This window comes from Python bivittatus, unplaced genomic scaffold, assembly GCF_059951505.1.
Source record: "Python bivittatus isolate LINGU-HERP-01145 unplaced genomic scaffold, Pbiv_v1 ctg000070_np1212, whole genome shotgun sequence".
Lineage (NCBI taxonomy): Eukaryota > Metazoa > Chordata > Lepidosauria > Squamata > Pythonidae > Python > Python bivittatus.
Window position 1 is genome coordinate 477948 of NW_028277034.1, and position 15504 is coordinate 493451.

A 15504-nucleotide genomic window follows, 5' to 3' on the forward strand; every position below is an offset into this window, starting at 1 on the left:
TGCCTCCCTGAGTTTGCTCAGTTTCATGCTCATTGCTTCAGTGATGCTATCTAACCATCTCATCCTCTGCTGTCCCCTTCTTCTTTTGCCTTCAATCTTTCCCAGCATCAGGGTCTTTTCCAAACAGTCCTCTCTTTGCATTGTGACCAAAGTATCTGAGCTTGAGCTTCATTATCAATCCTTCCAATGAGCAGTCAGGATTGATTTCCTTTAAGATTGACTGGTTTGACCTCCTAGCAGTCCAGGGGACTCTTAAGAGTCTTCTCCAGCACCACAGTTCAAAGGCATCAATTCTTTGGTGCTCAGTCTTCTTTATGGTCCAGCTCTCACAGCCATACATTACTTCTAGGAAAACCATAGCTTTGATTAGGCGGATCTTTGTCAGCAAGGTGATGTCTCTCCTTTTTAATATGCTGTCTAGGTTTGCCATAGCTTTTCTCCCAAGGAAAGCTTTTAATTTCATGGCTGCAGTCTCCGTCTGCGGTGATCTTGGAGCCCAAATAAATGAAGTCTGTTACTGCTTCCATTTCTACCCCTTCTATTTGCCAGGAACTGATGGGTCCAGATGCCATGATCTTAGTTTTTTTAATGTTGAGTTTCAAGCCAGCTTTCGCACTCTCCTCTTTCACCCTCATCAAGAGGCTCTTTGGTTCTTCTTCACTTTCTGCCATTAGGGTGGTATCATCCGTATATCTGAGGTTGTTGATGTTTCTCCCTGCAATCTTAATTCCGGCTTGTGATTCTTCCAGCCTGGCATTTCTCATGATGTACTCTGCATATAGGTTAAATAAGCAGGGTGACAGTATACAGCCTTGTCGTACACCTTTCCCTATTTTGAACCAATCGGTTGTTCCGTGACCAATTCTAACTGTTGCTTCTTGGCCCGCATACAGATTTCTCAGGAGACAGGTAAGATGGTCTGGTACCCCCATCTCTTTAAGAATTTGCCACAGTTTGTTGTGATCCACACAATCAAAGGCTTTTGCATAGTCAATGAAGCAGAAGTAGATGTTTTTCTGGAACTCCCGTGCTTTCTCCATGATCCAGCGAATGTTGGCAATTTGATCTCTAGTTCCTCTGCCTCTTTGAAACCCAGCTTGTACATCTGGTAGTTCTCGGTTCATATACTGCTGAAGCCTAGCTTGTAGGATTTTGAGCATAACCTTGCTAGCATGTGCAATTGTGCGATAGTTTGAGCATTCTTTGGCATTGCCCTTCTTTGGAATTGGAACGTAAACTGATCTTTTCCAATCCCGTGGACACTGTTGCATTTTCCAAACTTGCTGGCATATTGAGTGCAGCACTTTAACACCATCATCTTTTAGTATTTTAAATAACTCAGCTGGAATACTGTCATCTCCGCTAGCTTTGTTGTTAGTAATGCTTCCTAAGGCCCATTTGACTTCGCTCTCTAGGATGTCCGGCTCAAGGTCAATGACCACGCCAGCATGGACATCAGGGACATTAAGAACTTTCTTGTATAGTTCTTCTGTGTATTCTTGCCACCTCTTCTTAATCTCTTCTGCTTCTGTTAGGTCCCTGCCTTTTTTGTCCTTTATCATGCCCATCTTTGCACTAAACGTTCCTTTGATATCTCCAATTTTCTTGAAGAGATCTCTAGTCTTCCCCATTCTATTGTTTTCCTCAATTTCTTTGCATTGTTCATTTAAGAAGGCCTTCTTATCTCTCCTTGCTATTCTCTGGAAATCTGCATTCAGTTGCTTATATCTTTCCCTTTCACCCTTGCTTTTCGCATTCCTTCTTTCCACAGCTATTTGTAAAGCCTCATCAGACAGCCATTTTGCTTTCTTGCATTTCTTTTTCTTTGGGATGGTTTTAGTTGCTGCCTCCTGTACAATGTTACAGACCTCCGTCCATAGTTCTTCAGGCACTCTGTCTACCAAATCTAATCCCCTAAATCTATTCATCACCTTCACTGTGTACTCACAAGGAATATGATCTAAGCCATACCTGAGTGGTCTAGTGGTTTTCCCTACATTCTTCAATTTAAGCCTAAATTTTGCAGTAAGAAGCTCATGATCTGAGCCACAGTCAGCTCCTGGTCTTGTTTTTGCTGTCTGTATAGAGCTTCTCTATTTTTGGCTGCAAAGTATATAATCAATCTGGTTTCGGTATTGACCATCTGGTGATGTCCATGTGTAGAGTCGTCTCTTGTGTTGTTGGAAAAGACTGTTTGCTATGACCAGCTTGTTCTCTTCAGAGAACTCTATTAGCCTTTGCCCTGCTTCATTTTATACTCCAAGGCCAAACTTGCCTGTTATTCCGATTATTCCTTGACTTGCTACTTTAGCATTCCAATCCCCTATGATGAAAAGGACATCTTTTTTTGGTGCTAGTTCTAGAAGGTGTTGTAGGTCTTCACAGAACCGGTCAACTTCAGCTTCTTCAGCATCAGTGGTTGGGGCATAGACTTGGATTACTGTGATGTTGAATGGTTTGCCTTGGATTCGCACTGAGATCATTCTGTCGTTTTTGAGGTTGTACCCCATTACTGCCTTTCTCACTCTCTTAGTGAGAGCTATGAGTGGTACTCCGTTTCTTCTAAGGGTTTCTTGTCCACAGTAGTAGATATAATGGTCACCTGAATTAAATTCACCCATTCCCATCCATTTTAATTTGCTGACTCCCAAGATGTCGATGTTCAATCTTGTCATCTCATGTTTGACCACATCCAGCCTTGGTTCATAGATCTTACATTCCAGGTACCTATACAATATTGTTCTTTACAGCATCGGACCTTCTTTTCGCTTCCAGATACATCCACAGCTGAACGCCCTTTCGGCTTTGGCCCAGCTGCTTCACTCTTTCTGGAGCTACTTGGAATTGCCCTCCGCTCTTCCCCAGTAGCATGTTGGACACCTTCTGACCTGAAGGGCTCATCTTCCGGCATCATATCTTTTAGCCTTTTGACATTCTCCATGGGGTTTTCTTGGCAAGGATACTGGAGTGGGTTGCCATTTCCTTCTCCAGTGGACCACATTTTGTCAGAACTCTCTGTCATGACCTGTCCGTCTTGGGTGGCCCTGCACGGTATAGCTCATGGCTTCACTGAGTTATGCAAGCCCCTTCGCCACGACAAGGCAGTGAACCATGAAAGGGCATACACCTTGACCCCAGTACAAAATTCTCCCAGGGAGCATCCATAGAGAAATGGTTTGCCTTTCGCATCAACTCATTCTGCAAGATGCATTGGAAGAAGTCTAAAAGCCAATAGGCAGCCCCTAGAAAGATAATCTGGGGAGGGAGGTAAACAGCCATTAGGCTGAGGGCCTCCTTTTGAGCCAGGAAAGGTTTTGGCTCAAACTAATTGCCAGAGGGCCTGACCTCTTAGCTATTACATCCCCCTGGCAGCTATGTGAGGGAGGGAGGCAGGCTCACATAGGGCTCTCCTCCCAGTCTGCCTAGAGCAACCAGATGGACAGACCCTTGTTGAGCTTGTTCTTATGACCTGGACTGAATGAGCTAGATAATTGCTGGCCAAGCTTTATGAAATTAGGCTGTGTGGCTCAAGGCAGGGGTGGGAGACTTCTTTCAGGCCAAGGGCTGAATGCCCAAGGGGAAGCTGTTCCAAGGAGGGTGGGATCAGGACCAACTTCAGCATGGTGATCTCTGGGGTCTACGCTTGGTTCTTTCATCAGTTTTGAAATGTCACTTTCAACTCTGCCTCCAGATTCCTGTTTTTTAATCTGGCACAAACATTTAGTTATTCATATCGCACTCTTTTTTTTTTTTTTGTGAAGGTGCTCAAGCCAGAATACATGGGGTCACCTTTCAGTTGTATTTTCATATCAATAATTAGGTTGGGAGGGAGAGACTGTCCCAAAGTCTCCAAGGGAACTTCTGGGGCTGAGGGAGGACACCTTCCCCACTGAACTACCCCGGTTCTTGGACTGAGAGGGAGGCACCGGCCCAAAGGTGCCTGGTAGTTAAGGGGGGACTTGAACTGGGTTGCCCCAGTCCCAATCCTCGCCTATGATTGCTACACCCCACCTATTAAATCGCTTCTAGCAATACCAGGATTCAAGGTAGGGGCTGTTCCTCAAAGAGGACATTGCATGGCATGAAAGCTCGACAGCCAGGGTAGTTGGGTTTGGTTCTCAGGCCCTGCTCTGAGGGTCCAGGTTGGCCTTCCTGGTCCAACCTGCAAGGATTCCACCACCCTTCAGCAACCTTGCCTCTCACCACAATGGCAGCAGATGGTTTGTTGGAAACCATGGTTTCTCCTCCATTACTAGATGTACTGAGGATTTAATATCAAACATCACATTATGGTGGAATATTTGTTAATGGGGGGAAATATATTTTAAGGAACGAATTAATATTTCTAAAGATATGCAGACACTATCTAATTCAATTTGGGGCCTAGTCCAGAATTCATGAAACGGCTTGGTCATGTTCAGTTCATTTTGGAGTTCATCTGATCTGACTCTATTTCCAGATCTGAAAAGGGGTTTGGAAAAACAGAGCTGCCATTCCCAACATGTCAGGTTCATCTGCAGAACAGGGCTGGTCATCAAGAGAGGCCTTCCTGAAGCTTCCTCTGCCAAGGGAAAGGTAGACCAGAAGGCAACACTTTTCTGTAATGCCCTACACTATGGACCCAGAGGTAATCATGGCCCTTTCCCTCCTGATGTTTGGGAAACACTACAGGCCCTTCCTGGTCATGAACTGGCCATGAAGATTTTGAGCTGACATTTTGATCAGTTTTAATTATTGCTCACTTGTCCACCACACAGAATCTATGATTGAGACAGTGTATAAATATTGTGAAATAAAATAAAATAGTACTTTAGCATAGTTTTTCAGCACAGTAACACTTTAGAATGCCACATGAAAAATCCATAGCAAAGAGTTGTCAGAGAGGATCTTGTTGCCAGAGATGAAAGTTGGAAGATTAAATTTGGACCTAAAATAAAGTATAAAATATTTATAAAATAAATCAAAACTTCTTATAAAGGGAGAAATGCTTTAGGAAACTGCACTCCAGATAATAATAATAAGCAACTGACTCTGGTTTCTTTATAAGCTGGTTTTCCTGACCTATTGCCTAAACATTGCACTAACCTTTTGAAACACCGTTGTAATCACAAACTATTGTAAAATGGCACGCATGGAGCTTTCTCTTCACAAACCTTTGCCAACTAGACTAGAAGCATTAGGGGCACCAGCTCAAATGAAGAAAATGACAGCTTTAGCCAAAAGTTAGGTACATTACCCAGCTCTCACCTCAATTATTCTCTTTGTCAACACCAAAGTGGAGTTTGGTTCAAAACTCCTGTGAGTCCCACTCTTATACTGTCTTGTACTAGTATCAGCCACCTTGGTGGCCAGATCAGGAAATCAACTCCACCAGAAGACTAAAACTACTTTTACTTTTACTGAGAGTAGCTTTAACAATAGAATCTCGTAGAACTGATCGTGCTGGACCTTCTTGCCTTCATATACTCATGTGAATTAGGGAGGTGTCTGCCTGAGCTGCTTCCGAATGTTATCTTCTTGCTCTGGACTTTAAAAATGCTTCAGCCACTTTTGCCTAGGGAATGGTTCCTGCAGATCTCTGTCAAGGTCACCTTCCTACTCTCTCCACCTGGTTAGACTGCACCTGGAATTCTGTGTCAGGTTTTGGTCACCACATACAAGAAGGACACTGAGAAACTGGAAAGGGTACAGAGAAGAGCAACAAAGACTGTGAGGCACTTGGAGGCTAAGCAGCACCTATGAAAGGTGGTTAAAGGAACTGGATCCATTTAGAGTAAAGAAGAGACGGAGAAATGAGAGCTCTCTTCTAATAAGTGAAGGGCCGTCACTGATAAAGCTTCCACCATGGTTTTTGTTCTATCCTTGGGAGCTATACAGAAATTCTAAGTGGTGTTTTCTATCTCATCCTGTTGGGATAAAATGAAGGGGAATTCTCATAAAAGCTACCTTGAGTCCTTGGTGGAGTAAAAATCTAAGCAAGCAAATAATTAACATATATTTAGTTTGATCACTTCAACTCCCAGAATTCCCCAGCCAGCCATGCTGGCTGGGGAATTCTGGGAGTTGGTCCACACATCTTAAAGTTGATAAGGTTGAGAAACCCTGCTGTAGAATAACCAGAAAGGATTAAATAAGGGGGTGAAGGGATTTCAGAGGGAGGAGGGATAATGAGTTTGTTTATAACTGTTGAAAAGAAGGTTGGAAGTTGCTTTCTTTTTCTGACTCTTATTTCTTTAATTAGTTTTTTCTTTCTTTCTTTGCTTTGTTCTTCACACATTTTCTTTTCTCTTTTTCTTATTTCTTATTTCTTTTCTCTTATTTCTTGATCATTTATATATGTAAAAACTGTCAATAAAAATTATATATAAAAAATAGAATAACCAGAAATGTCAATGCAATGATTCAAGAAAGGGGAAAGAAGGAAAGATTAGATATAAAGAGAAAGAGATAAGGATTTAGAGCTTAATTTTTTCAAGGATAATTTGGATTTAGAAAAAGGAAGTGTGAGAAGGCAGGGAGAAGTGAGGGCCTCAAACGAACCATGTTTGCTAGGGGAGAGCGCTGTGCACCATGGGGCAGCCTTGGGGGGGTGGCAGGAGGGAGGATGGGCAGAAGGCACACTCGCACCAGAGTGGAGAGGGACGGCAGGAGGGAGGAAAGACTGCAGGCAAGAGGCACGTTCGCACCAGAGTGAAGAGAAACGGCAGGGGGCGGCTGTCGGGTCAAGTGGGGATTGGAATGTGTATTGCGCTGATTGGATTCGGAAAGTGGAATGTCTGCGGTTTTGCGGTTAATTAGCAGCGCTCCGGGGCGGTAAAAAAGGTGAGATTGTGAGCCAAGCCCTTGTAGGAGGGGGAGGACAGATAGGGGGTATAAAAACCTGTCAGACCTTGCTTCGGGGTTCCTCCATTGCTGCGGGAGGGACCCACCTTTGCAAACGTGCCCAATAAAAACTTCTGTCTACTGGATAACCGAACCCGTGTCTGTCGTTTTCTGACAAAATTGGCGAGCCAGCCAGGAGTCCTCGACGTGGACCGGACTGTGGGGAACCGGTGAGTAATCGGCCGTAACACCCCGTTGAGGTGTCTCCCGTTTTCCCCGGAGTCGGGTCCAGGACGGGACTCCAATCGCCAGTCAGACAGAAGTAAAGAGGAAGTCGGCCGACGAGGGGACCTCCGGGAGGTCTGGTGAGTACAGCCTACCCATAATCTCGGGGAGATTAGCGTGGTTACGAGGCGTTGGACGCCGCAAGGGGACAGAAGAGTCCGGGACCTTCTGTAAGGTGGGAAACGTAGTCAGGAAGGATGGGTAAGGCGCAGAGTAAGAGTGTAAGGCCAGGGGCCAGTGGGAAAAACGCAGTAGGGGGAATCCCCACGGATTCTCCATTAGGACAATTGTTGCAACAATGGGAGACACCCTGGTTGTGTCCATTCACCAGGGGTCTGGAAAAACCGACCATGATAACTTTGTGCACTAAAGAATGGCCAAAATATCCACTAGTGGACCCCGAATTCCCCTACCATTGGGATACTCTTGGAATCCCCAGTAATTACTGGGTGACCCAACTAAAAAAAAAAAAACTACATTGTGGAGCATAAAATGTTAACACAGGAACCCTATGTAGAAGTCTGGTTCCATGTTCATTGGGAGGGGCCTCGACCCAAGTTAGCCAAAATTTTTGTCCAAAAAGAACAGGAAGATGAGGAGGACCTCTGGCTGACTAGACCTCAATGGGGGCCGCCACCTCCTCCTCCTCCTCCTTCTCTTCCTACCGCTCCCCCTCCGGCGCCCCCACCCTATCCCGGGCTGCGGAAAGAGCTGGACCAGCTGAACCAAGACATTCAGAACTTGCCCTTTATTCTAAGGTCGGCCAGTGCCTTCCCCGTCCGGGAAGTCCCGAACGGAACGAACGCACAGGGGGTGACCGTCACCAGTTACGTAACGGTTCCCATCAAACCCAGTGAGTTGAGGGAATTAAAAAAAAAAAAAAAAGACCCTCCCTCATATGCAAGAGAACGCCCATACCGCCGCCGAACAATTGGAACTTTTTCTCGGCCCGGTGGAATACTCCTGGGGGAACTGAATTACATTTTAGCCCACCTCTATACGCCAGAAGAGAGGGGCTAGATTTGGCGAGCTGCGCTCGGGGCTTGGGAGCAAAGGAATGCAAATGTCCCAAATGCCCCGGCCGCAGATACTAAATTCCCTCTGGCAGACCCAAATTGGGATCCCAATAATGCTGAACATCGGGAGAACATGAGAGGAGTTTCCCCCTGTACGACTAGGGGGGTCATGGTTCCCCAACCGGGACCCACGGGGAACCCTTGGTAAACATCACGGTGGGTCCCACTGGCGAGGAACAGCAGTTCCTCGTGGACACCGGAGCCTCTCGAACATCGCTGTGCCAACCGATCCCAGGGATTGCGAAATCCCGGGGCACGTCGGTATCGGTGATGGGGGTGGGAGGCTCTCCGGTCAAGGCAGACGTACTGGAGGGAGTGAGACTGGAGTGGAATGGGAAGGAGGTAACTGCAGATGTGTTACTGATCCCACAGGCGAGAGTGAACTTGCTGGGAAGGGATCTAATGGGTAGTCTAGTAGTGGAGCTGTGGAATGTGGAACAGGCAGAAAGGATGTGTTTGTTGCGAGAGGCGGACGTGGAGGTTGTGAACCCTGAGGTATGGGCAGGGGAGGGGGGGGCGGGGCGGTTTCGCATAGCCCCAATTAGCATCCCCTTGAAACCAGGGGTGACGGGTTTGCGGCAAGCCCAATACCCGCTGTCCCGGGATGGGAGGCGTGGGCTGAAGCAACAACTGAGATGGACGGTGCTGCCCCAGAGGTACACCGAGAGCCCCCTCTTGTTTGGACAGGCATTGGAAGAGAAACTCCAGGGGTTCCGGGCCCCTGAGGGTTCTCGGGTGCTGCAGTATGTGGATGATTTGTTGGTGTCTGGAGAGAAGGAAGTAAAGGTGAGAGAAGACTCAGTGGCTTTATTGAACTGGTTGGCTGAGGAAGGATTGAAGGTGTCAAAAGGGAAGGTCCAATTTGTGGAAAGGGAGGTCAAGTATTTAGAACATGTACTCCGGAAGGGCGAGAAGTTGATTGATCCTTCTCGGATACAGGGGATAATGCAGTTGAAGCCCCCTCATACTAAAACGGAGGTGCGGCGGTTTCTGGGTCTAGTAGGATATTGCCGGCTATGGATAGATGGGTACATGAGCAAGGCTCAGTTTCTGTATGAGAAGTTGAAAGGATCATCTGACAGGGTAGAATGGACAGACGGGGACACAGAGAAGTGGGGAGAATTACGAAGGAGCCTGGTGACGGCCCCGGCTCTGGCTCTACCGAACTTGGCCCCCCCTTTTCACCTATACTTTACAGCCCATGGGGGAACTGCCATTGGAGTGCTGACTCAGAGACGGGCTGGGAAATATCAACCAGTGGCCTTCCTGAGCAAAGCCCTAGAACCAGTGGTGAGGGGATGGCCGACTTGTGTGCAGGCAGTGGCTGCCGCTGCTGTGCTAGTGACAGAAGGGAAAAAACTCACTTTTGGGAGCCCCGTGATTGTCCATTCACCCCATCAGATCTTAAGTGTGCTTAGTCAGCAGGCGGCTGCTTGGATGACAGAAGGGAGGATGTTGAAATATGAGACAGTTCTCCGGATAAGTCCTGATGTGGTGGTAGGAACAGACAGGAATTTGAACCCAGCGGAGTTTCTTGCGGGGGAGCGGAAAGAATGGGAGCCGGCGGAGCACGAGTGCTCCACCCTGTTGCAGCTGCAAACAAAGACCCGGGAGGACCTGCAGGAGGTCCCGCTGGAGGAGGGTGAGGTCTGGTTTGTGGATGGGTCTAGCCGAGTAGAGCAGGGACAAAGGAAGTCAGGATATGCGATAGTGACGGCGGAGGGAGAGACAATAGAGAAGGGGGCACTACCAGCGGACTGGTCGGCTCAGCTGTGTGAAGTGCACGCTTTGAAACGGGCACTAGAGTTGGGAAAGGGAGTGTCCCTCACTGTCTACACAGACTCGCGATACGCCTGGGGAGTAGTGCACACTTTCGGGAAAATTTGGCTGGAACGGGGTTTACTCACAGCTGCTGGAAAGGGAAGGTTGCAGGGAGGAAGCAGGTCATTGGGTTACAATTGAGGGGACCCCAGTAGTGAGCCGTGCTGACATGAGGGGGATGGTGGAGAAACTGCACGAAGGGTCTCACTGGGGGGTGCAGGCTTTGATAGACACTGTAAAGCCGTGGTACTGGAGCCTGGGGGTTCGATGGGAACTCCACACCCCTTGGCATCCTGACTCCAGTGGGAAAGTGGGAAGGGCCAACGGGGTGTTGAAGCAACATCTCACCAAACTGGGATTGGAAACAGGGCTACCTTGGACAAAGACACTTCCGGTTGCCCTGCTTCGAATGCGGACAGCCCCTCGCAAGGATGTGGGGGTCTCCCCATTCGAGCTGATGATGGGAAGACCTTTCCTGGCTCCAATGGGAGAGCCTATCCCCGAGCTAAAGGATGCCTTCCTGAGAAAGTATCTCTTGGTACTGTCACAATCTCTCTTGTCTCTAAGAAAACAGGGACTCCTCGCTCAACGGCCCCCTTGCTGAAAGACCAACACCCCCACAAGCCAGAGGATTGGGTCCTGATAAAGACGTGGAAGGATGAGAAGCTGAAGCCATCTTGGGAGGGACCATACCAAGTTCTCCTGACAACTGAATCAGCGGTTCGGACCTGACAGGGGGGTTGGACCCACTACCATCGGGTTAAGCGAGCTCCCGACCCCCGACCATGGACTGCCCAACCGGGAGACGGACTCAAAGTAAAACTTAAAAGGAACTGAACTAAGGCAGGGGAGGAGATGACCAACATAAAGGCGTAGAATTGGCACAGACAGCTTTGATCACTGGGGATGATCCCCGTGGGGGGGATGTTCTATCATTTTGGGTCTTCTCCCATACCAAGACCCTGGACTAATCAAAGGCAAATGGCTCTAAATCTCTTGGGGATAACCAATGCAACTCAATGTGTATATTTCAACAATACCCAGAACCGTACCCCCATTGCCCTCAAAAGGTCCTGCTTTCACTTGTGGAGGGGTCTATAATATCCCTTACGCCTCAACCCCTCTATACCTACCTAAAGGTTTCTTTTTGTTATGTGGACATGAAGCTTACACCTATGTTCCAGCCTATAGTTCAGGGGGCCCTTGTGCCATAGGGCGCCTGACCTCTCTATATGCCCTGCCTCCAATGCAAGCGCACCCATCAAAAGAAAAAGAAAAAGGGAGCTGCCATCTGATTGTGAGAGTGATGTGACACTCTTGTCCGAAACAGAAGCCATGGCTCTGGCCCTCTCCTTAGTAGGGGTTCCTGCACTAAGTGGAAGGGCTTACCTGGACCTAAGGAAGGTGGCCTGCCTCCTGGCTAAAAGTGTCAACCTTACATCCTCTCTCATTGCAGCCCTCACTGAAGAAGTCACTGAGATCAGGAGGGCGGTCATTCAAAATCGGATAGCTATAGACTATCTCCTATTAAGGGCAGGACAAGGCTGTGAATCTTTTCAAGGTCTTTGTTGCTTTAACCTAACCAACAATGAGAATTATATTGAAGCAAAACTAGCCAAGTTGAAGACCTTAGCCTCTCGCATATCCGAGGATCCAGAGGGATGGAATTGGTCGTGGCTCACTAGTTGGTTACCTAACTTTGCTTGGTTAAAACAACTTTCTGTACTAGCCATTGGCTTCATTGCCTTACTGGTCCTAGTATGTTGCTTAATGCAATGCCTCCCTGCTTGTGGGAATTACCTGTCCCAGTGTGTGAAGCCCCGGGTCCGGGACGAGGGAGCAATCCTGTTAGCCAGGTTTGAGGCCCAACAGAGGCGTGAAAAGAAAAAGGGGGGATTGTGAGAAGGCAGGGAGAAGTGAGGGCCTCAAACGAACCATGTTTGCTAGGGGAGAGTGCTGTGCACCATGGGGCAGCCTTGGGGGGGTGGCAGGAGGGAGGATGGGCAGAAGGCACACTCGCACCAGAGTGGAGAGGGACGGCAGGAGGGAGGAAAGACTGCAGGCAAGAGGCACGTTCGCACCAGAGTGAAGAGAAACGGCAGGGGGCGGCTGTCGGGTCAAGTGGGGATTGGAATGTGTATTGCGCTGATTGGATTCGGAAAGTGGAATGTCTGCGTTGCGGTTAATTAGCAGCGCTCCGGGGCGGTAAAAAAGGTGAGATTGTGAGCCAAGCCCTCGTAGGAGGGGGAGGACAGATAGGGGGTATAAAAACCTGTCAGACCTTGCTTCGGGGTTCCTCCATTGCTGCGGGAGGGACCCACCTTTGCAAACGTGCCCAATAAAAACTTCTGTCTACTGGATAACCGAACCCGTGTCTGTCGTTTTCTGACAGAAGGAATAGTAACTTTATTATTTTTGTTGTTGCTATTATTAATTGAATGCGACCAATGCTGTTTCTGTCTTGTATCTGGGCCTGAAACCTGACTGAAAAGGGTTCAGATAATCCGTTTCTTCCAGGATCCTCTGGAGCTGCACCACCAGCACCTTCTCAATCACCTTCCCTAAAAAAGGGAGGTGGGAGACTGGACGAAAATTGTCCTGTATGATGGGATCCAGTGATGGCTTCTTGAGGAGGCGGTGCACCTGTGCCTCTTTAAAGGCAGCTGGAAACACCCCTTCCCTCAAGGATGAATTCACCATTGCCGTGACCCACCCACATGTCACCTCCCAGGAAGCTTTAACTAACCAGGAGGGATATGGATCTAGTTGATAGGTGGTGGCATTGACCATCAGGAGGACCCTGTCCACTTCCTCAGGTTCAACAGGATCAAACTTTTCCCAGATAACAGGGTAAGAATGTACCCTGGGCATCTCTGTAGACCATGCCTCACTGTTGGTATCCAACTGCAACTGGATTCGAGCGATTTTATCCTCTAGTTGCTTAGAAAACTCCTCTGCATAGCCCTGTAAATGGGCTACTGAGCCCCCTTTTCCCAAAAGAGATTGGGTGATCTTAAACAGGGTCACCAGGCGGCATTCTGCAGATGCAATAGAGCAGAGAAATATTGACATTTCACTGCGCTTACCATCACAAGGTAGGCCTTAATAGCGGCTCTAGCTTGTGTTTGCTTTGGTTCGGTCCTTGTTTTCCTCCAGCAGTGCTCTAGATGTCTTTTAACCCTTTCCAAAACCCTCAACTCCTCTGTAAACCATGGGGAGTGTTGGGGTTGATGGGCCAAGAGAGGTTGCATGGGCATGATCTTGTCCAAGGCCTCAGCCGCTTTCCTATTCCAGGTAGCGGCCAAGGCCTCTGTTGGACCGTGCAGCAGACTCTCGGGTATAACCCCCAGCTTCCTTTAGAACCCAACTGGGTCCATCAGTCGCTGAGGGCGGACCTATTGTATGGGTCCTATCTCCCTGTGGAGGGGAGTAGCATAGGAGAATCTCAAGGCCACCAGGACATGATCTGACCATGACAAGGGGACAGATGTAATTCCTCCTTCAGATCACATTGCCACTGCTCTGACAAGAAAACCAAGTCCAGTGTGAGACCACTGTCCCGAGTTGGGTCACGGATAATCTGGGACAGGCCCATGGCTGCCATGGTAGCCATGAACTCCTGGGCTGCCTCTGAGGCATACCCCAGGGACAGCAGATTGAAGTCCCCCAAGACCATCAGTCTGGGGAACTCCACTGCCAGCCCTGCGACAGCTTCCAGCAGCTCAGGCAGGGAAGTTGCTACGCAGCAGGGAGGCTGGTACAGTAACAACAATCCCAGCTGCACTCATGAATCCAACTTCAGGAACAGGGTCTCACAGCCGGCCACTTGTGGAGCAGTGTCCCTGAGGCCAACAGAGATTCTCTGATGACAACTGCTACCCTTCCTCCCCTACCCTGGGGTCTTGGCTGGTGCCAAACCGTAAACCCAGCAGGGCACATTTCCAAAAGGGGCACCCCCACTTCAGGGCCTGGCCAGGTCTCAGTGATACACGCCAGGTCGGCCCATTCTTCAATGATCAACTCACATATAAGGGGGGCCTTGTTGTTAACTGACCCCTGTTAAGAAGCAGCAGCTGAAAGCCAGGGTCCCTGCAGGTCTGTTGTCTAGGGCCTGAGTCTGAGTCCAGAGGGCCAGAACGCACTGCCGGTACTAAACACTGGGGGTGTCTTCCCTGAGAGCGGCCCATCCTCTGACTTCCATCATAATACCCCCTCCCCATCACCACCTGAATAGTGTAATCTGCCCTGACCTCCCCAGAGCTTCCATTCCCCCCCAATCCCAGCCCTCCGCTTTCCCTGGTTAGGGGTCCCTCCATCCAGCCAAACAACATCAGACACACCCAGTCAGCTGAGGGGTGATGGCGGGCTCCACAGCACTTCAGCTCCTGCTCTCGGCACCGTTAGAATCCTAACCATCACCCTACTCATCCACTGTACCCCCTTGCCCACCTCTTTCACTAGTTGGCTGGGGCACCTGCTCCATTCCTACTCCGACTCTCACTCAGGGGAAGGGAGTTCATTATCACACTCCACACATCCACCCTCAACTCCCCCTCCCTGTCTCTCACACTAGGGGGAGGGCACCTGACCACTTACACTGGAGGGACCCCAACACCCCTCTGCCTTCTCTGGGCGAATTGGAGGGGCTGATTGAATCCTCCTTGACTCCAATCCCTTGGCCTGCTGTTCCACTGCCACTTGGTCACTGACCAGGCTGTTCATAATTCGCGGCATTGCCCAGGCTGCTATTGCCGCCATCATCCATGTCCCTTCTGGGTCCACCGCTTGAGCTCCCGCTCTGTGGTTCAGTCGGGGCGCATTTGCTGTTCCAGCAGTCACCTGGGTCATTCCAGTCACCAGCACCATCCAGGCTGCTCCTCTGGCTGCTCAGCCTTTCTGGCCACTTCCTCAGGCTGCTTAGCTGCTCTGCCGTTCCCCACTCACCAATCCAGCAACCATCTAGGCCTCCCAGACCGTCCAGGCTGTCGCTGCCATTGTCGGGGTGCAAATCTCCCTTTGGGCTGTTTTCCTCACTCTCTGGGCTGTCGCCCTCGGTCTCTGAGCTGCCACCACTGCCAGGGTGTAAATCCAGCTGATTTTCAGGTCGTTTGGGCCATTCCTGCCATTGCTGCCATTCTGGTCGCCCAAGCACCAGCTCAGCTACTTCCTAGGGGGCCGCAATCCAACCCTCTCCCTGGGTGTTCTCCAGGCCAACCAGGCTGTCTGCTGCAATCAGTGAGCCCTGCCCAGCCCCTCCAGCTTCCTCTAGCCTCCGCGGAGCTCCGTCACACATCAGATGGCAGCACCCCCAGGATTCACAGTCTGGTGTGGGGGGAAGAAGAGAAGACCCTCCGGGAGTGGGGAGAAGAAGAAAAAACCCTCCAGGCTGCTCAGGTAAGAGCCGGTGACCATACCTCCCACCTAGCGTTCGCTCCCGGTTGCCATCTTGGATCTCTCTTGGATTCCTGATAAAATATAAGTCCAATGATATTTTTGCAAA